Genomic DNA, 21,319 nt, shown 5'->3' with positions numbered 1-21,319 from the left:
TTGATGACACACATATTGCCGTGGTACCACCATATGCCAGGGAAAAGGTCTACCACAATCAGAAAAACTTCCATTTAATCAATGTAAAAGTTATCTGCTCACCAGATTTGAACATCTCAAGCATGTGTTCCCATTTCCCAGGGTCAACACATGATTCCTTTGTAGTACGGAACAGCAGCATACCCTTGCAAATGTCTCCACTTGGACCTGAAAGGGCCTGGTAAGTACAGTATGACAATAGGATGATTTTTGTTTTAGATCTAGGGAATGTGCAATTGGATGAAAATGTATTGCTCAATGTATTTGTTCTTTTTATAGGAGACTCAGCTTATCCTAACTGACCTTAGTTGTTAGCACCGCTGAGGAATCCAACAATGCCAGGGGCTTCAATGAGGCCCATGGAAGAACACAGAGGCCAGTGGAGTGGGCTTTTGGGCTTCTGGAGACCAGATTTCACTGTTTGTGCAAGACTGGTGGAGCCCTCCTCTACTCTCCTGATAAGGTGTGCCAAATCCCCATTGCCTGCTGCATGTTGCACAACATAGCCCTGCAACAGAACTTCCCATTTGTGCCATGAAGCCCATGAAGAACCACTGGTTGAAGATGTTCAAATGGCAAATGAAGATGACATTGGTGAACCGGAAGGAACTGATGTACGTCAGGATGTCATTGACCACTTCTTCTCATTAGTGTAAGTATATCTTTACATAATGTTAGATTCACTGTCAGAACAACTTGTAACGTGATGATTATATTAGTCTGTGCAGGAAAGTGTTTTAGGAATGGGAAATTCTCGAAAATTCCTGGGAAAGGATGTTTATCGACCAAAGGTTTGACACATTAACTACTGTGTTCATGTACAGTGATTATCTTTAATTGATCTACATGATTGTATCCTCATATATTATTATTTGTAAAGTGTCTATTTTGTCAAGAAAAAAAATAATTTCTTCTTACTCTTCTGTTTTAGGATTGTTTACTATGTCATCTTCATTTGGACATATGCTCTTCTTGCCAAGTACAAAGGGAACATGTGTTGATCCTGTGAAAGACACCCACACTTTGGATGCACTAATCTTGTACAAAGATAGCTAGCACATTTACTGTATAGGTGTTTTTGGTATTGCATTAAATTTGCTTTCTGTTGTATGATGCTACCAAGGCAACTTGTGTTGCTTCACTTGCTCTAACCATGTGTGTGATTGAATCACAGCACACTTACCTCCATTCACATTTGCTAAATCCTCATTAATTTTGTGTTAAGTGTATGAGGCTGTTGATGTGCCTCATCATTGTAAGGTGAACTTCTTGTAGCATACACTTTGAGTTGATTGTGACATTTCAACAGATACTGCCACAGTGTATTGGATTGATCCTGTGTCCACAAAAGATAATTCTGCCATGATTTTGACGGTTTGTGTTATTGCTGTGGGATTCGTCTTGTGAGTCAGGATTCCTGGCTCCAGCTGATGACATAAATCAAAATTAGTTTGCCTATTGCATCTTGTTTGTTGTTACAAATTCCTTTCTTCTGTGGTGTCAAGGCCTGGATCTATACTTATAATGATGGCAAAGATGACTTGGTTCATGCCAGAATTGTACTTCATTTTACTTCAGTGCGACCATTAAATCTTTATTGGAAATGGATGTAATTGATAAGTCAAGATTTGTTCGGATTCTATTTATGTTACATATTTCGATATGGGAGAAAAGTTACCTAGATGTAGAAATGTGTCTCAAACTATCTTTTTGTTCTCTGATTATTTTTTTTAAGTAACTAGAATTGAAACAATTATACCACCAGTTATTGAATTTGTGTGGTAAGTTTTATTTTTTAAAACACACATCAACTCAAAAAGGATGAAAACAATATACAAATGAAAAACAAAAACAAAACAGGCTGTCGATGTCAGGAATCCCTAAGGTACCTCCTGCGTTATCTGTCAGCATCCCCAGGGATTAGGGTTAAATTATATCTCTGTTCTTGGTTAAACCTTCATGTTTCTAAGTAAACATAATGTACTGTGTTACACAATTGGTTTTATGAATGCTTGTTTTATCAATGCTTGTTTGCTAATGTGAGCAGGTGTAGACATGTGCTTCTAATTGGGTGTGGTTACTCATCCACATGTGGAAACTCAAATGCTTTCCTGATTGGCTATAAATACCAGAGTGAAGCATGCCTCCATGTTTGGCTTTGTTTTGCTTCCTGATCTCAGCATCTGACTTGGCAGTCCAGCCCCTGCTATCATCCTCATATTCAGGTCTTTTGAGGCAATTCTTTTCTTTGTTCCTGTACCAGCTGACACCAGGCATTCCTCCTGCACTCCGGAAAAGACTGCAGCTAAGTGACTAGTATTCTCCAGGGAGTTTGTTTTTTGAGCGCCACACTTTCCTAGAACAGCTGGTGTATTTCAGACTGTGTATTTTGGCAGAGTGCTTATCTTGAATAGACAATAGCATTTCTGAACATTGTACATTTTATTGTAGTTACTTGCCTAAATGTGCTTCAGGAAATCTGCTTGAACTCAAGTACTACAAAAAGTGACAGTGCAATTTTAAAAGAGCATTTACATGACTTTTCTTTCTCTAATAGCATAACTCTTGGATTTAAATTGTATCATTCATGCCTGTGTTTCAGGTTTGAGGAATTTGCTTTTTGAAGGTTTTTTCACAAACACAGTGCATTGGATTGTTTTTGTTCCTTTTAGTTTAACCCTATGCATGCAGTAAATTATATGTGATATAATTAATGCCCTTGTTTGTCCTTTTTGTGCATGATAAGTGCAACCACAGTTCTAATTGTAGTGTGCAACAGTGAATCTCTCTGAAGCCAGCCCTAGTGTCGCAGTATTTATTGTTATGGTACTCAGTTTGGGTTTTTGGTAATGCAGTATTAATAATTGTGCCAACATGTATTATTATCCAAGAAAAGTGCTGGAGTATCCCGGTGTTCTTCTACTGCTCCCGTGCCCATATCAGAAAGAGAGATTCTGTTTCAAGGAAGTTGAGTGCACTAACTCTACTATCACTCTGTCAACAACGACCTGCCCTCCGAAGATACAGGGTGCTTGGTTGGCAGGCAAGACGTGGCAGTGTTTTGTCTCTTTCTCTTCCGCTCCCCTTTTCCTTTTGGGACACCTGCCGGGGTTTCTGTGTCCACCAGGAAGTGCCGAGAGGTGTTCCAGGAGGTCGGGGGGAATACTATCGCCCCTGCAGACATCCTGCTTTTTAGGTGAGTGGCCCGTCTCGACATAAAGCCAAGCCACAACATACAGGCCTGCCTGGGCGATAGATTCCTCAATGGGTACTTTCAAAGGTTTAGCACAGGCTTTACCAGCTGATCAGGATGCTCCATCTTTATTAAATTTATCTAGGGCCCTAGCGGGATTTCAGAAGGAAGTTCTTTCCTTTAAGCAAGTGAACCTGGAGTTGCACCCTGAACTACAGAGGTATAAACCACAAGCCACCCCCTAGGGAGGAGTCAAACTAAAACAAAGATCTCCAGTAATACAGACCCCTCGGTTTGACCCGTCTTATCATATCTCTAGACCCGATTCAGGCCGAACAACTTCCACCACCCAACCCATGAAGGTAAGGGTCACAACAACAACCCCTGTACCCTTAGCTCCTCCAGAAAGGTTTTTTGAAGATAGTGCCAAGTTCAACATTTGTTTTTAACCAGTGCCAGCTACAGTTTTTGTGTCGGGCATCTGCATTCCCCAACAATGCTGCAAAGGTAGCTTTTATTATCTTTTATTTGGGAGGCAATGCAGCTAATTGGTCTATTCCGCTGGTGGAGCGCAATGACCCTATACTGTATGATTTCAACCGGTTCAAGGAAGCCTTGCAGAAACTGTTCGCCAAACATCTCTTTGTGTAAGCCAGTGACAATCAGTTGCTGAATTTGCGCAATGGAAACAAGGATTTACTGTCCTATATCACCTCTTTCATTCGGTTGGTGGCAGAAACTGAGAGGCCCGAGTAGAAGAGGACCTCCCTCTTCTATCGTGGCCTTCGGGACGATCTCAAGGATGTTCTAGCCCAAATTGTGGAACCTCCTACGGAGTGTTCTGAGTGCATTGACCTGGTGGTACGATTGGATCACCGCGTGAGTGCACGTAAGGGAGAAAAATTCTGTGGTGTAACACGCTTAGTGTTGCTCAAAACTGAGAAAAAGGAGTCCACCATTCCCACTCATGATACACCTGAGTCCATGCAAATTGGCAGTGTGCGGTGCCCACTATCTAAGGAAGAGAAGGAACGTAGGGAAACATTTAAACTGTGTTTATACTGCGGTAAGGCAGAGCATTTTGCTCGGGAATGTCTTAACAAGCCTACTGCTCCAAAGAAAGCCATTGGAGCGATAACAGGGCCTGAATTCTGTCTTACTGACCAGGCGGAAAACTAACTGGCTCGATAACTTCTGAGACCATTTTATCGAGTGCTTCTTTCAATATGGTCTAATATCTTCTGGCTAATACCACCAGTCCAGTACCTCAACATCTAACTCTTATTGTGACGTTAGTGTTGTCCCCTGAGGTTCGTAAGGTAATTTCCATATTGCTTGACTCTGGGGCTACTGGAAACTTTTTAGACTTGGGTTTGTCTAAAACACTAAGGCCCTTCTTTATACTTTTTTAGTGTTGCATTTGCGCTGCTTTTTGACGCAATTGTATTTTGTAAGTTTGCGCCGTTTTTGCGTCAAAAAACAGCGCAAATGCAGCGCTAAAAAAGTATAAATAAGGGCCTAAATATTACGACTGTCAAAAAAGACATCCCTGAACCAGTCAGAGCCATGGATTGCTCAGAATTGTCCTCCGGGCTTATCGTTTATCAAACAACACCCTTCTCCATGCTTTGTGCAAACAACCATACAGAACAAATTAAGTTTGAGCTCATGGATACCCCAGTATTTGGAGCCATTTTGGGGATACCCTGGCTTCAGTTACACAATCCCAAAATTGACTGGGCAGTAAGGACAGTGACATTAGACTCTAAACATTGCTGGCACGCCTGTTACCAAAACAAACCATTACTAGTGACACCCTTGCATTGTGGGTCCACACATAGTACCGCTATCAAGCCAGACGACACACTGGCCATTCCTGCGCCGTATAAAGACTTCCATGATGTCTTTAGTGAACAGAAGGCCACCCAGCTGCCGCCACATAGGTCATACGATTGTTGTATAGACTTGATTCCAGGGCCAACGCTTCCATGTAGTAGGGTGTAAGCTCTTTCTGAGCCAGAGAATCTATACCTGCGAGACTACCTGGATGATCTATTGGCTAAGGGTTTAATTAATCATTTAACATCAACAGTATTGTTGTCTTTGTTCTTCGTGCACAAGAAGAATCGCGAGCTGCGCGCCTGTATAGATTATTGCGCAGTGAGCAAAGTGACTATAAAAAATCGGTATCCACTTCCGTTGATCCTTGTACTTTTAGATCAGGTACGTCAGTCGACCACTTATACTAAACTCCACCTCTGGGGTGCCTACCACTTGATTCGAGTGATGAAGGGGGATAAGTGGAAGACGGCGTTCCAAACTAAATTCAGACTCTTCGAGTACACAGTGATGCCCTTCGGGTTGTGTAACGCTCCTGCGGCATTTCAATTTTTCATCAATTAAGTATTGCAGGAGTTTCTGGATATCTGTGTAGTGGTATACATAGACAACATTTTGATCTATTCGTCTTCGACTGAGGAAGATATAGGGCATGTAAGAGCGGTTTTACAAGGGCTTTGTGAGCATCATCTCTTCGCCAAGCTGGAAAAATGTTTTTTTCATGATACAACTGTAGAATTGCTGGGATATGTGATCACTCCCGATGGAATTTCCATGGATAGGTCCAAGGTACAGGCCATCCTGGATTGGGTAGCCCTAAGATTCATCAAGGAAGTGCAACAGTTTTTGGGCTTCGCAAGTTTTTATCTGAGATTAATACCCTACTTTCTACTGTGGTATCTCCCATAACTCGTATCCTACGAAAGGGGGTTAAGTTCCTCTGGAATGCAGAAGCTGAGAAAGCCTTCCAACATCTTAATAACACATTCACTGAAGCACCCATTCTCCATCATCCTGACCCAGCTCAGCAATTTTTCGTGAAAGCAGACGCTTCCAAAAATTGCAGTGTGTGGTGTCTTGTCCCAATGAGATCCTGAGTCTGGGCATTTCCATCCAGTAGCTTACTTCTCAAAGAAATTGCTTCCCGCAGAGCAAAACTACACGGTAGCGGAGCGGGAACTTCTGGCCATCAAGCTCGCCTTCCAGGAATGGCGTCACCACCTACTAGGAGCTAGACACACTGTAACTATTTACAAAGATCACCGTAATTTACAGTTTTTTCAAGCGACCAAGGCCCTGACACCTCGTCAATTATGCTGCCCTCTACTCTTTAACGAGTTTGACTTCGTAATCACCTATAGGCCCGGCATTACACAACAAAAGGCAGACACGTTGTCTAAGATGGATTTCTCCTCTGATGATGCGCTAGAACAGGTCAGAAGCATTATACCCCCAGAAAAAATCGTGGCTGTGTTCACTTCCCAAGAGTTCCTTGAGAAAATACGGGTAGCCCAACACAAGGTTCCCTGTTCAACTGATGTGTATAAAAAAGAGGGTTTACTATACCATGCTGATGAGTTGTACGTCCCTACCAAAGAATTACGGGATACAGTGTTACATTGGGGACATGATTCTGTCCTCGCAGGTCACCCAGGTGAGAAAAAGATGTTAGATCTCTGTCAAAGATGGTTTTGGTGGCCCACACTTGTGCAGGATTTCAGAAGCTACGTCCAGACTTGTTCCACCTGTGTTCGGGCTAAAACCCTACATACTGCAGCCACAGGATTGTTACTTCCAATGCCAATTCTGGTGGCCCCATGGCATACCATAAGTATGGATTTTATTTCTGATCTCCCAGCTTCCAAAGGACACACTGTCATATGGGTGGTTGTAGAATACCTAACTAAAATGGCTCATTTTGTTACATTAAAATGCCTCCCTACGGCTTCCAAGCACTCTGATTTGTTTGTCCAACACATTGTACGGCTCTATGAGTTGCCCACCACAATTGTTTCCGATCGTGGCCCCCAATTTATATCATGGTTTTGGCGTAGCTTCTGTTCCTCTGTTGGTATGGACATCCGCTTGTCCTTTCATTATCATCCACAAACAGATGGGCAGACGGAACGTGCTAACCAATCGCTGGAGCAAATCCTGAGATGTTACATTGACACATGGTCTACTGGGTAGGATAAGGCTTTACCTCTTGTTGAATTTGTATATAACAACAGTGTCCACATGGCTACAGGAGTACCCCCATTTGACTGTTTGTTTGGTCTGCACCCAAGAATGCTACCTATAACTGGGTCCCAAACATCAACAAGAGTCCCATCAGTACAGAAACACCATAAAGAGTTACAGGGGATTCAAAAACAAGTACAACTCCATTTAAATCTCTACCAAGCTCAAGTTAAAAAACAAGCAGACAAAAGAAGGAGACCTGCTCCCGCTTATCAGATAGGAGATCAGGTGTGGCTCTCATAAACAAAATCTCGATCTTGCAGGATCCAGAAAATTAAACCCCCGATTTTTAGGCCCATTTCCTATTGCCAAAATCATCAATCATTTGGTAGCAGAACTAACATTGCCAGATGATTTCAAGGTACAGCCCGTGTTTCATGTGTCGTTAATCCATCCCCATTCCCCTGATACACGCAATGCCCAACCACCTCCCCTGGAAAAAGTACACGGGCAATGGGAATTTGAAGTGGCCAAAATTCTTGACTCTAGGCACGTCCGTGGTGTTCTACACTATTTATTGGCTTGGAAAGGCTATGGGTCTGAGGACAAATCCTGGGAACCTGCATCCACAGTTCATGCTCCACGTCTTCCTAAAAAATTCCATCTTCTGCACCCTTCCAAGCTCTGCCCATTGAGAGGGTCCTTGGTGCAGAGGACTGTCAGGATTTCTAAAGGTGCCTCCTGCTTTGTCTGTCAGCATCCCCAGGGATTAGGGTTAAATCACATGTCTGTTCTTAGTTAACCCTTCACATTTCTAAGAAAACATAGGGGGTCATTCCGACCCCGGCGGGCGGCGGGCGGCGCCCGCCCGGCGGAAACCGCCCAAAGACCGTACCGCGGTCAAATGACCGCGGGGGTCATTTTAACTTTCCCGCTGGGCCGGTGGGCGATCTCCAGAAGATCGCCCGCCGGCCCAGCGGGAAAGCCCCTGCAAAGAGGAAGCCGGCTCCGAATGGAGCCGGCGGATTTGCAGGGGTGCGACGGGTGCAGTAGCACCCGTCGCGATTTTCACTGTCTGCTAAGCAGACAGTGAAAATCTTTGTGGGGCCCTGTTAGGGGGCCCCATGACACCCGTTCCTGCCAGCCTCTTCCTGGCAGTGTAAACCGCCAGGAACAGGCTGGCGGGAAGGGGGTCGGAATCCCCATGATTCCCTGGGCCAGGGGAAAACCGGCGGGAAACCGCTGGTTCCCCTTTTCTAGCCGTGGCTTTACCACCGCGGTCAGAATAGCCCAGGAAGCACCGCCAGCCTGTTGGCGGTGCTTCCGTTGCCCTCCACCCTGGCGGTTTGAAACCGCCAGGGTCGGAATGAGGGCCATAATGTGCTGTGTTACATAATTGGTTTTTTCAATGCTTGTTTTACCAATGCTTGTTTGCTAATGTGACCAGGTGTAGACATGTGCTTCTAATTGGGTGTGGTGTAGACATGTGCTTCTAACTGGGTGTGGTAACTCATCCACATGTGGAAACTCAACTGCTTTCCTGATTGGCTATAAATAGCAGAATAAAGCATGCCTCCCTGCTTGGCTTTGTTTTGCTTCCTGATCTCAGTATCTGATTTGGCAGTCCAGCCCCTGCTGTCATCCTCGTATTCAGGACTTTTGAGGCAATTCTTTTCTTCATTCCTGTACCAGCTGACACCTTGCATTCCTCCAGCACTCCGGAAAAGACTGCAGCTAAGTGACTAGTATACTCCAGGGAGTTTGTCTTTGAGCGCCACGCTTTCCTAGACAGCTGGTTTTTTTCAGACCTGGTATTTTGGCAGAGTGCTTATCTTGAAGAGACAAATGCATTTCTGAACATTGTACATTAGTATTGTAGTTACTTGCCTAAATGTGCTTCAGGAAATCTGCTTGAGATCAAGTACTATAAAAAGTGACAGTGCAATTTTAAAAGAGCATTTACATGACTTTTCTTTCTCTAATAGCATTACTCTTGGATTTAAATTGTCATTCATGCCTGTGTTTCAGGTTTGAGGAAGTTGCTTTTGAAGGGTTTTTCCCACACACAGTGAAACCAAACTGTGCCACCCTAACTTTTTTAACCCAGAGTGGGCATTTGTATTTCTTGGATTGTTTTTGTTCCTTTTAGTTTAACCCTGTGCATGCAGGAAAGTGAGATGTGATGTAATTAATGCTCTTGTTTGTCTTTCTTGTGCATGATAAGTGCAACCACAGTTCTAATTGTAGTGTGCAACAGTGAATCTCTGTGAAGCCAGCCCTAGTGTCGCAGTACTTATTGTTATGGTACTCAGTTTGGGTTTTTGGTAATGCAGTATTAGTAATTGTGCCAACAGTTATCATTATCCAAGAAAAGTGGAGAACCCGGTGTTCTTCTACTGCTCCGGTGCCCATGTCAGAAAGAGAGATTCAGTTTCATGGAAGTTGAGTGCACTAACTCTACTATCACTCTGTCAACAACGACCTGCCCCCCGAAGATACAGGTTGCCTCGCTGGACCAGCAGGACTTGGCAGTGTTTTGTCTCTTTCTTTTCCACTCCCCCTTTCCTTTTGGGATACCTGCCAAGGTTTCTGTGTCCACCAGGAAGTGCTGAGAGGTGTTCCAGGAGGTCGGGGGCATACTATCGCCCCTGCAGACATCCTGCTTTTCAGGTGAGTGGCCCGTCGCGACATAAGGCAGCATGGTAGTCCCTGGCAAGTGTCTGCTGGTTAAAGAACAAAGCAACTATGTTGCTATTGAGGGCACTGGTTGATGCAATGAAGCAGTCAAACCTGAACTCTAGGGACTGCATGGTATTATGTATGGCCCCAAGCTGCCTGACAACTTCACTGGTGTCTGATGTAGAAGGCTGGTGTTGATGTTCCTTCTGCATCATGACACTGGCAATGTCAGCTAGAGACTCACCAATCCCATTGAGCTAAGTGTAGGTGTCTGTGGTGGCCTTTGTCAACCCCTTATTGTGGTCAAGGCACATCTGGACTCCTTCAATGGTACCTGCTATGGTCTCCATCCCCAAACAGACTTAATCAGCCATTCACTGCTGGACTCCTAACAGTCGCCATTGAAAAACAACTTGGGTGTCCTCAGAGCCCTCAGCTGTGATTGTAAAGGTTGATGGTCCCTGTCTAGTGCGTGTTGGTTCATCTGGAGACCCAACAATGTTGTCTTCCATTGCCAGTACCGAAGAAGAAGTATCAAAAGTGTCCAGGAGCAGTTGGAAGGTGTCTTCATAAATGGGGGCAGGATGGTATCATCAATATGTTGGGCATCAAGGACAGGCTGATCTCCAGTAAGTATTGTTTTCACTGGAAAGAAATAGAAATATATTACGAAGAATCCTTGGTTGAATTATATCATTATCGAAGAAAAGTGCTTCTGTCATATAAGTAATCATTGTAACATTCAGAAAGTATTTTTCATGACTTCCAAATACTTAGGGATATGTGGAACATACATTTCTCCATGAGATTGAGGCCAAGTTGCAATATTGTTGCATTTCACATGGCAACAACCTTAGTATTGACTAGGAGCTATTTGTGTGATTACACACAACACAGTGAAGCTTGACAGATTGCTGGCCTGCCCTGCCTGAAACAGTGAGCGTACAAATGGGCCACATTTAACATGTTACAGTGCATTTCTGCTTTCTGCCTGCACTGATGACAATTTTGCTTCTTAACACCACTGCAGAGACGATTTCAACATGTCGGAAGGGTGGCTGCATTTGCTCCAGCCATCAGTTGGTGCTCCAGCACTAGCCAAGAGATGTCATATTTTGCTATCTGTCACACAATCCTGCACTCTGCTTGTCACACAGCACAACACAACAAGCTGCCTTGCTGTATTGTCTTGTATGCAATTTGTGCTTTATTGTGCCATAGGGGTCATATTTAACAAATATCCACACAACATTACACAGCAAGCAACCTTGCTGCTCTACATGAAAGGGGAAGGGCATTTATATGCCATAAATTAAAATTGTCAGAGGAACTCTGTAGTTTTCTAGTACACACACAGTCATCTCCAGACTCTGAAACTGAGAATTGCCACTGGGGTGGATACCTTCCTTCACACTTGAAAGTATGCAACAACTGAAGCTCATTCCATTCCCTCAGAACCCAAGGACCTCATGTGCAGAGTGCCGAACATCTCTTCACTTAGTCCCACTATCTTACATTTGTACATAACTCCTCTGGCAATCATCATTCAGACCCAGGGACTCTTTCATCTCTTAAACTGATGACACCTAGACCATACATTACCTCTCAGGAGACACCAACACCACCAACAGTTGTTATATTATGCCATTTGACCAACATGGCTAACTCTATGCAAGATTAGTTCCTCCTACTCATCCTGACAAGATAGGAGTGATGATATTCTGCAACATGAACATACCCTGGTTGCCCATATGCCTAGGCCCGAACTCCTCACCCATCCACCCTAGAAACCTGTCCATCATACTGGACAACTACCTCACCATGATTCTTCAAACTGTTGTTATCACCTCCACCTCCTTTGACATATTATACATGATCATACATTTCTTCATAGGGCTCCCTCCGGACACCTGTAAGACCATCACCCAGACAGTCATCACATGCAGACTGTAGTACACCATTGCCCTCTAACAGAGCATTTCTGCCCACTTGCTACACAAGAGGCAAACTTTACATTAGACCACTGCCAGACTATTACTCAGCCTTCCTTGCGCACACACATCACACCTCACCTCATAACAATACAATGCCTCCCCATTCAGACACACTGCCAGTTCAAAAGGCTCAGCCACACCTACAAGGCACTACACTACCAGGGATCCACCTACCTCACACACCATCTACGCTTCCACCACATAAACATGGACCTCTGTTTTGCATCAGTTGCACTCACCCCCATCCCCAATATCCATATCAGCAATACAGGAGGTAGGGTGGTCTTTTACATGGCAGGCTGCACCTGGAAAATCCTCACCTGGTGCATCATGACAGTTGCATCAAATATAGATTTGTGCTAGTAACGGCGTACCTTGCTCTTCAAGTGATCCTACTTGCAGAGCATGCACCCACTGAGCACCTGGATACACTCTAGGTGACAAGTTGACCCTCTAAAAAGCCACATTCCATTATGTTACATTACATTACAATTTTGGCTGCCTAGCCCAATTCAGGCACCCATTCATCATAGTGCAAGGGAGCCTGCATTGGAATTGGCATATCTGTCAAATTTACAAGGCCCATGCATGATGTGCTGCTCCCGTCCAGGTTTTTTCCTTTGTATTCTAGCACTTGTAGTCCTGCACAATAACGACATACATTTCACTACAAATCCCAGTATTCAAAGGAAAAACCTGGACTGGGGCAGCACATCATGCATAGACCTGAGAAACTTGGCAGGCTTGGACTGGACTAAATAAATTGTCACTGTCCAAGGAAATAACAGTTCTGTGATGCATGAGTTAACATGTGAGGCATTCCTGCCCTTTCCCTTGCACACGGCACAACACTGCAAAGTGTCTTGCTGCGTTGCGCTGCATGACAGTTTAAACAATATGGTCCCTTTGTTTTCCCTCACCCTTTAGTTCTTGTTGGTCCTCTCCTTCACCACTCTCCTGCCCTTCCACTCCAGCTACCAACTCTGGAGAGATGCCATCTGCTCCTTCAATGTGTTCAACTCTTCCTGGACATCAGGTCCCCCTCCGGTTCTCATGGCTGCCTTAAGTTTTCTTGCCAGTTTTTCTTTTGTTCTTCATTTATAATAATGCCATCCCTTCTTGCACTCCAGTACTGTCTTTTTTGTTTGTGCAATGCAGTTTGTCTTGTTCACTTTGGATTGTCAAATGGCATCCTTCTTTGCTAATGGCAGTTTTGAGGTGACAAGGAGGAGGTGATCGTTCTTTGTCACCTCATTAATTAGGATTTGGTTCTCCTCCTCACTAAAGCTGGTCTTCCTCTTTCCCTGGGATGTTGCCCTTCTGGCTCCTTGAGGTACCTTCCATGCTTTTCTGTGTTGAGGAGTACTGTTGTGTGAATTGAATTGTTTTTTCCACTGTTCCTGCCATGCAACACACTCCTGTGTAATGCAATGCTGATTTCTAGCATGTAAAGGTGCTTTACGACACAAAGGTTAGCTATGCGTCACATAGGTAGTAGGCGCGTTATGGTACCTTGCACCATTCTTTACACCACTGCTTCAGAATTTGTGATGCACCTTCGGTCTTACCCCATGGTGCACCGTCTCATAGATGCAGCACATACATGGTGCAGGGAAAAGTCGCAACACAGCACAGGTGTTTCTGATGCAATGCTGCTGCAATGCAGTGTTATATCAGTAATGATAAATATGCCCCTTGGTAGTATTCAACGAAGGATTTAGATAATCTGGTCTAATTTTTTGAAGTGCTGTCCACTGTACGGAGACTGGGGAGCAGGGTGTTATGGTCCACTGTGTCAGATGCAGACTAACCCTATAATGCTACCTCAGAAATGTGCTTTTGAGAATTGGGATTATTAATTTGGAAGGAGGGGAACAACATCTGTTATAATACAATATTATGCTTGGTCAAAACATGGTTCACTGAGAAAACCTGGGTCTAACACCTGGTTGCAGAAAAATGTGTGCTAAATAGTTAAGCAGCAACAAAACAATATTAAAATTAAAAACAACACAATAACATTATTAGAATACAAATTTGTTATGAAACATGGCACAAAAATAGCTAAACAAGAAAACCAGAGATGATTTGTTAAGATTTTGAGCCAAACAAATTAAAGCTATCTAGGCATGATTTTGCAGGTTGACCATAATCTTGTGGGTGTGAATTAAGCCAAGGTTGTAGCACCAGTTATCAATTTCACCTGGAGTCTTTCGGCTTTATTTAGATATTGGCAGATATAGTATTTAATCAATAAGATGGTGGATGGCCAGTCCAGTGTATTACAAGTCCATTATAGTTAATGACACTATAAAAAAACTAGAAGTAGGACAGGCAGGGCCTCTGTCATGTATTGACGGAATATCATACCTTCCAAAATCTAAATAAGGCCCTTCGTTTTCTGGAAGTCATACCTCTTCATTGTGCATGCAAGAGGATATAGCGGATGATGGGTGGCAGTCTGAAGTAAATACCAAGTATCCCCAACACAAAGGATTTTTGCTCGCAAAACTTGACAGTCATTGTTTTTTCAGAAGGATACTGCTTATTTTAAAGTTTGTTTCTTGAAATCAAAAAACAGTACCAGTGGTTTGCCATGTATACTGTGGGCCTTATTACTTTTTCTTTTTTTTAGCAGTAAGACTCAGAGTTTGTGAATACCGAAAACTATTAAGCTTACACAGAACTGTAAACTTACTCAACAATGTAAGTTGCCATTGTGAATTAGTCTCATGATATTTTCATAGCACAAACATTGCTAAGAGGCGGTGGAGTGCTATACATGCTCAAAGCTTAAGCTGTCATGCTTAGTGAAGAGAATAGAAGTTAGAGTGGTGCAAGGTATGATAAGGATTCTGCGTTTGTAGCTTAAACAGACTTTGTCAATTAGAATTAAGAAGCTCTCTGGGAGGTACATCACAAGCCTTATTCTGGAAATATATTTCTTTTGGAAGTAGACAGCCTGTTCAGTTGAATCTTTCACATTTTTAGAGTGTGGAAGATCTGAAGGTGGTGAAGAGTGTAATTGCACAAGGTTGTAGAATTGCATTCTTAGCCGTATAAGAATGTTTGAGGGGAATGCAATAGAAGTGTGATCGTAGTGTTGTCGAACAGAGGAAGTTGATTATTTCAGTTTTTGGAGTATGACAAAGCAAGAGGCTATTTAATGGCAGGCAGCTGAGAGGCAGTGTGTGATTTTAGTTTTTTTATGTGAAGTGTAAAAAGGGAAGAAGGCAATTCAAGTGAGATCTGCAAATAGATGGAAGTAGAATCTAGGGGCCAGATGTATGAAGAAAGCCCTCTGCGAATCGCAAATAGAAAATGCTATATAACATATTTGTGATTCGGAATTAGCGATTTCATAAAAATCGCTATTTGCTGTTTGCGAGGCCCAAATACCGAACCGCAAAAAATTTGCAAATTCGGTAATTGAAAATCGCAAATTGTGAGAAAGCACATCTGGCAGAGCCAGATGACATCACAAACAGGAAGTGAGTCATCCTAGGCAGTTAGTAGGTGCAACACCCAAAGGAGCAGTGAGAGAGACACAGCCCAGCCACAGGGAGCAAGTATGTGAACAAGGCAGGACTGCACATCACCATGGACACCTCTGCACATGGAAAGGAGAAGGGACAGAGGAAAAGAAAACTCAAGTTCAGTGCAGGAACTGGAGGTGCTCACTGAAGAGGTAGTGAGGAGCCATGACCGGCTGTTCGGGAAGAGCTCACTCCAGGTTCCTGAGAGTGAGAAGTGCAAACTCTGGGCGGACATTCAAACTAAAATCTGCGCTGTGGGTGTTGCGCAGCGCTCAGTGGAGGAGATCAAAAAGAGGTGGTACGACCTGCGTACCCGTGCCAAGGAGAGGGTGGCAAGAAGACTACAGGAGGCAAGGAGCACAGGAGACGGACCATCCACCGAGACACCCTCCACCCCGATGGAAGACCTGATTGAGGCGACACTCCTCCCAGAAGCTGTCAGTGGGGTCAGTGACATAGACACATCTGGCACACCAAGCACCAGTAAAGGTAAGTGCAATATTGAAATGTAACCCCATATGTGTATGTACAAATGCCCCTTAGGAATTAGAAAAGGAGTGCAAAGCATTGTGAGAAGTAGTCCATTCCACATTTTAGAAGCAGCACATCAATGCCTTATGGGAGTGGTAGTCCACAACCCAGAGCTCAAAGTAGCACATAGAATGTAATCAGGCAGAGCGACACCCAGAAGAACACAACACCCACTACATAGTGATATGATGCAACTGTACATTTATTACCATTGTGTAACCTTTGGTGATACATACATAAATGACATGCTGCACATTGTTGTTGCAGGTGGCCAAGGCCCAGCAGCATCAGCATGTGCTGGTGTAGGGGATGCTGAAACCCACCCTCCATCAGACTCCAACACCAGTGAGTCACTGAATATTGTGCCTATCAGACCCAGGTCAAGGGCTGTACCGCTCCCCGAATTGAGCCAGGACTCAGACGACATGCAGGATGACAGCCACACTCCTTCCCCAGACGGCAGATCCACTGTTATGCAGGAGTCCCAGCCCCAGCGTAACTCAACACCCCGCAGGAGGCCTCAGTATGCAGGCGCACAGCAAAGCAGGAGAGGGCCCTTCAGTCTTCGGTGGCCTGGAATCCGCTATATTGAAACTGCAGCGCCTGCAAAACAGGAAGATAACAGCAATGCATAGGCAGATGCAGGCACACAATGCCAACATGGGGGGGGCTGCATCGGCAGTTGGAGTGCCTTAATTCTGACATTGCAAAGCTGCATGAAGGACAGATCACAGCTTCTGTATACACCAGGGAGCTGACAATTGCAGTGAGGGAACTCTGCACAGAGCTAAGGCATGACAGAGTCAGCCACCGCAGGCAGGAGAGGCGTTTTATGGGCATGTTTGGTGGCTTCTGTCAGATGGTCAATCACCTTGCTACTTCAACAGCCCTCATATCGCGGCGTGCTGTTGCCGTACAGGTGGAGGCAGCGCACAGCAGTAGGGATGTGGCACAGGGACTGGTCCAGATCACTAATGTGCTGGACAATATGCTGGGAAAGCGCTCTGCTACACCCAGTGAACTTGGACGAGGGGAGACTGAGGACTCATCTAGCCTCAGCAGCGTAGCAGTGCCAACCACTGATCCTAAGCGTCGCAGTGCCAGGCACAGCACTGCCACAGAGGCCGATACCAGAGGTGCCAGTGAGGCCACTGCGCACTCGAGTGGCTTGCGTGGCCGTAGAAAGTGACTGTAATGGCCACAGGGGACTGTCTGCTTCTATTGTGAAACAGTAAACTATGAATTAATAGTGAGACACTGTTATCTGCTTATTTTATGACACATATTTTTTTTTTTTTTTTGCTAGTGAAACTTATGTTACCTGACGTTAAGGTAATAAAGGTTCTAACTACCAGTACACATGTCAGTGTAGTTTTGTGGTTATTACTTACATCTGAAATGGTTGTGCGTGAAGTCTGCATGCCTTTGCCTGCCCTCTGCTGCACTGGTCCTGTCTGCTGGCTGTAGGGGGGTATGGGATCATCATCCTAATCAGTGTCTGAATCGGATATTTCCACAGGTATGCCCCTGGTGGTAGCTATATTGTGCAGGATTGCACATGTGGCCACTAATCTACATTTCATGTCCGGACTGTACTGTAGTGCCCCTCCACTTTTGTGGATGCACCGAAAAAGACTCTTCCGCAGCCCAAAGGTGGGCTCCACCACATTGCGGGTTGCCCTGTGTGCTGAATTGTATCTCCGTTCTGCTGGTTTTGTAGGATTGAGGTAGGGTGTCATCATGTAGGTGCGCACTGCGTAGGCACTGTCTCCTGGAAGGAACAGAGGGTATAATGAGTAAGTAAGCCATCTGACGTCACAACGCCATCAATGCATCAGTGTACAGAGGGACATTACCTAGTAGATATCCTTCACCAAACTTCCCAGCTAGCATTCTTGTGTGAATGCCGCTGTGACGAAAGATGTATGAATCATGGGTGCTCCCTGGGTACCTGGCCACAAGATCAGTTATGATGTAGGAGGTATTGCATATCACCTGTATATTCATTGAATGTTGGTATTTACGGTTGTGGTACACATACTCTGTGGCCAATGGTGGACAGATTGCAACCAGTGTCCCATCTATGGCACCTCGGACGTGGGGGAACTATGCTATCTGGTAGAAATCTATTTTTGTCTGCTGTATTTCCTGTGGGGTGTGGGGGAATCTGATGTACTGGTGTATCCTACTCAGCATGGCGTTTAGAAATGCATTGAAAAATCTAGAGAGGGCACTCTGTGATATTCCTCCAGCTGCTGCTATGACCCCTCGATAGCTCCCTGAGGCAAGTAGGTGGAGGGAGCATAATACCTGCACATGGGTGGGTATGCTATGAGTCCTATGTGTTGTGCGCTGCAGTATGGGTTGTAGCTCAGCTATCAGGTCAACTATCATGCCTGAGTTCAACCTGTACTTATCAAAACATTCCTCCTCAGTCTGCTCAAAAAGGGTAATGCGCATTCTGAAAATGCACTCCTGTCTCCTCCTCCCTCTCCTCAAACCTGCCAAGATCCTCATTCTCCTCGCCATGACGTAGAGTGCAGCCATTGTGGAAAAGAGTCTGAGGCATTCTGGGCCTATCTATATAGGTTGCACTTGGTTACCACCTGCTTTCACCTGGTGGTAATTTGCATGTGCAAAAGACCATACTGTGAAAATTCGCAATTTGCGAATTTTTGATGCATCGAATTGTGACATGATTTTGCGTGTCGCATTTTGCGTGTCGCAATTTCTGACTTGAAATACTGAATCGCTAATTGCGATTTGGTATTTCATGTCGCAAATTGCGAGACGCAAAATGCGACACGCAAAACCATGTTGCAATGCAAAAAAACGCTATTTTTGCGATTCCTTATTTTTGGTCTGTGAATGCCTTTCATGCATCGCAGACCACGTTTTTGCATTCGCAAACGGCCAAATTTTGCGATTCGCACCATTTGCGAATGCAAAATCGTTTGATACATTGGCCCTAGATGTTGATATGATGTTTCCCAGAAAGGTCTGTGTTTAGTGAAAGGTGGAAGATACCAAACATCATTCTTGGGTGATTCTTACAGAATATGGGAGGCAGGAGTGTGGATTAAGAAATTGATGAAAACTAAATAATGAGAAGGAATGTTCAGAAGGGTAACTGGTGAGCCAAGAAAGTGTTAATCTTGTAGCTGTGGAGATTGACAGAGTTCCAGATTAAAATGCATCAAAAGGTTTTCTGTGTGAGTGGGACCAGGAGCAAGGATAAAAGCACCGTGTTGATTTGATGTTGATGAGGAAGATGAGGAATATGGTCCAAAGGTAGGATCAATTATTATTGGAGGATTGTAGTGGTGACACAATGAGAGATATTTTGCATTTGTGGTGCACTCATATCACTTAAAATGAGACTTGATGTGTGTGAAAAAGCATGGCTCTGTTAATCTGGAGGGCTGCAGTTGTAGCTCACATTCTAGGGTGCATTTATGTCTATTTTATGGAAGTAATGTGCAGAAGGTTAATAAAATCAAAGTAGACATGATAAAAGATTATTTGTGTCTAGTATACTGGTAGAATGTATAGGAAATTAGTTAATTAATGAAGAGGGTGAGGTCCAGCTTAGTTTGTAGGCGGGAAGAGGCTATTTATAAATTACTAATACAAATTTCTGTTCTACATTGGAAGAGAGAATGTGTACTGAAGAAAACAACACACAACCTGAATTTCACTAAAGTCTGAGAATGTTGGTGAGCCAAATAACTGAGTTGACTGCCTAGTGGGGTCCGCAGTTTGAGTTTTCTTCCTTTGTCCATCCCTATGCAAGGGCAAATTAATTTATTATTGGATAATCCCGAAAGGTCCACATTAGGGATTGAAATTCCCATTAATTCTGAATGATTCTCACATAAAGCTAACCATCAAACAGGGGTATAACTGAAATACTTTGGTGTTTAGATGTGTAAGCTCTGAAGATCCCAAAATCATCAGCTCCACTCCACATGAATTTGACTGGACTGCTTTACCTAAAACACATTCTCTGTAGTCTTAGATCCAGTTTATTTTTTATCAAAATCAACCCATTGGTGGCGAGAGGAAGAGCATAGTGAACTACCGAAGTCATAAGGCATGTGCTTCAAAACATTATTGCAGGTTCTGAATACTCTGCCAATTGGCTGAACGTACATTGGGAGAGTTAGATCTTATGTCAAACAGCTGCAATCATGGATTCTGTCTTTGGGACACTGATTAGGATTTTTAGTGGCCAGGTGAGTACAAGTACAATAATCCATCTTAAACACACATGTTTATTCATATTGGGCCTGTCCCCTCCTGTGTTAGTGCAGCAAATTGCAGGTCAACACTTTCCCTGCGTTTTCTTACATTGAAGTGGAATACTAAATATTAGAAAAGGGGTCTCTAGTTGGCAGTCAGTTTATGTCTTGTCTAAACAGGGACTCTCACTCTAGTCAGGGAAAGAGAGATACACACCTAGGATAACCCCTGCTCACCCCCTTGGTAGCTTTGCACAAGCAGTCAGGCTTATGTCAGAGGCAATGTGTAAAGTATTTGTACAACACACACAGTAACACAGTGAAAACACAACAAAATGGACACAATACCAGTTTAGAACAAAAGCCAATATACATCTAAATCAAATAAGATCAAAATGACAAAAATCAAACATACAGAAGTAAAGTTATGAATTTTCAAATATTAAACTCCAATACAGCGCTTAGAAACACAACGTCTTCAATTGGGGATATCACGGCATTGTGACGGAGTCGTTCCCAACAATCCAATTCCAATGGTGCAGGTCACAGAGTCGCACGGACCCCCAGGTACAGTACCTTGTGAAAATGAGGAAACAAACCGGTGCACGCGGTCAGGGATCGAGGTGTGGCTGGATCTGGTCCGGCATCGGTTCCGGTGCTGCAGAGCAGAGGCATTGGGTCCTTGCTACGGAGCTGTGGAGATGAGATGGCGTTGGTGGAGAGTGTCAGTTCCTTACACTTGCAGCAGGGTCGATGGCTGGCGTTCAAGACATGGTGGGGCGACCTCATGGGGTCGCAGTCATGCCACGAGGCAGCGGGTGACACGGCACTTCGGAACTCACAGAGTCGTGGACTTCAACGAGGTGGCGTCGGGGTCGTCGCACTCCAGCGGGGACCACAGCTTCAGTTGCAGGCAGCGTTGTGGAATCTGGCAGTGGCATCAGTCCTGTGTCGTCTGAAGTTGGTGCACTAGGTTTTTCTTGGTTTTTCACCAATTTGTCCTTTCAATGGCACAGGGACAGGATTAAGCACCACTTGGCATGGTAGGAGTCTCAGCAAGAGAGTCCAGATGCTGGCAGCAGAAGT

The sequence above is a fragment of the Pleurodeles waltl genome, chromosome 10 (genome assembly GCF_031143425.1).
Source record: "Pleurodeles waltl isolate 20211129_DDA chromosome 10, aPleWal1.hap1.20221129, whole genome shotgun sequence".
Lineage (NCBI taxonomy): Eukaryota > Metazoa > Chordata > Amphibia > Caudata > Salamandridae > Pleurodeles > Pleurodeles waltl.
This window is presented reverse-complemented; position numbering follows the sequence as displayed.